The sequence below is a fragment of the Oratosquilla oratoria genome, chromosome 10 (genome assembly GCF_046742065.1).
Source record: "Oratosquilla oratoria isolate Oo_2021 chromosome 10, ASM4674206v1, whole genome shotgun sequence".
In the NCBI taxonomy this organism is placed as follows: Eukaryota; Metazoa; Arthropoda; class Malacostraca; order Stomatopoda; family Squillidae; genus Oratosquilla; species Oratosquilla oratoria.
Window position 1 is genome coordinate 63,602,602 of NC_134786.1, and position 1,443 is coordinate 63,604,044.

Consider the following 1,443-nt stretch of genomic DNA (forward strand, 5'->3'; position numbering starts at 1 on the left):
TTAAATAAAAATGAATGCCAAAAGATTAAGAAATAAAAAGACAAGACTATACAAAAATAAAGAATAAGAACTAGAATTAAAAAAAAAAAAAAAAAAAAATCAGAATGCTTCTGGTAGTCACGCCAGCGCGCCCCAACTCCCCCACTACCCCCACCCCACCCACCACCCACTCCCCCGTGCTCGTCGAGCAAATGAGGATCGTTGGAAGCATATGGGGACCCCGGGATGAAGTCGTTGTTTAACGACGGGCCGGGGCGTCGAGAGGCGCGATGGCTGGCTGGCGGCCCCGTAGCCAATGCCTAATGGATGGCCCGCGCGGCGCTAAGGGAGGGGTTGGGGGGAGGAGGAGGAGCAGGAGGAGGAGGAGGAGGAGAGGAAAGGGAAAAGGAGGCAACGGGAGCTAGGGGAAGAAGTGGCAAGAGTAGCGAATTGGAGGAGGAGGAGGAAGAGGAGAAGGAGTAGCGGAGGAAGAGGAAGAGGAGGGGAACGAGGAGGAGCAAGAGTAGAGGAGGGTGATTTGGAGAAGGAATAGCAGGTGGAGGCGTAGCGGAGGGAGGGGAGGAGAAGGAAGAGGAAGAAGAGTAGTGGATGAGGAGGACAAGGAGGAGGAGGAGGAGTGGGAGGAGAAACGGAGAGATGGGAGGAAAAAGAAGAAATAGATGAGGAGGAAGAGGAAGACAAGGAGGACTATGAGGAGGAGGAGGAGGAGGAGGAAGAGGAAGAGGAAGAGAAAGGCAAGGGAAATCATAAAGAGAGTAAATATGAGAAAATTGAAAGAAAAGAGAAGATTTTGTAGGATCTTGGCATCTGAATGAGATGAAATATGAATAAATTTGATCATACCTCGCTGGCCGAGCCGGTTAGGGCGTCGTTACTTGCGGCGAAGGTCGAGGGGATGGCTGTTCGAATCCTGCCACCGGCGAAGTTGAACTAAGGGCATGGTTCATTAAATTCCACGCTACAAAGTCCTCTGTGAGGGGCACCATCCTAGCCTTCTGATAGGGAGGAGATTGTGACGTTAAACCACATCATCATCATCATCATCATAATTGATTCAAAAAGTGAATAATTTACATTGGTAGTGACTTACAGAAATTAATGAATGAACAAATAAACGAATAAGTGAATATATACATAAATGAATTAATCAGTAGACAATTTATGATAATTCAATAACCAAATGAACAAGTAAATAATAAATAGACATGTAAACAAGCATATAAATGAATGAATGAATAAATAAATAAATAAATAGGTAAATACCTAATCAAATAAACAGATTAACCAAGAAATCAGTTATGAATAAACACAGTCTTCAAGCAATCGCTGATGCCTGGGTAAGATGTATACACAATGCCTCCATGCCTGATGTACGATAATACAACCACTTCCCCAATTACTTCGGTTGCAACAACAACAATAAGAGGTATACATGATTCGCAT

General features: G+C 44.6%; 1 long non-coding RNA gene across 1 annotated transcript in view; it reads right to left on the reverse strand.

Moving 5' to 3' along the window:
* LOC143029020 (uncharacterized) overlaps positions 1-913 on the reverse strand; it is a 19,938-nt gene extending 19,025 nt beyond the window's left edge. The window contains exon 1 of the long non-coding RNA XR_012966758.1: positions 844-913. This is a non-coding gene — a long non-coding RNA (uncharacterized LOC143029020). The remainder of the gene's footprint in view (positions 1-843) is intronic.
* Between the last annotated feature and the right edge of the window lie 530 nt (positions 914-1,443).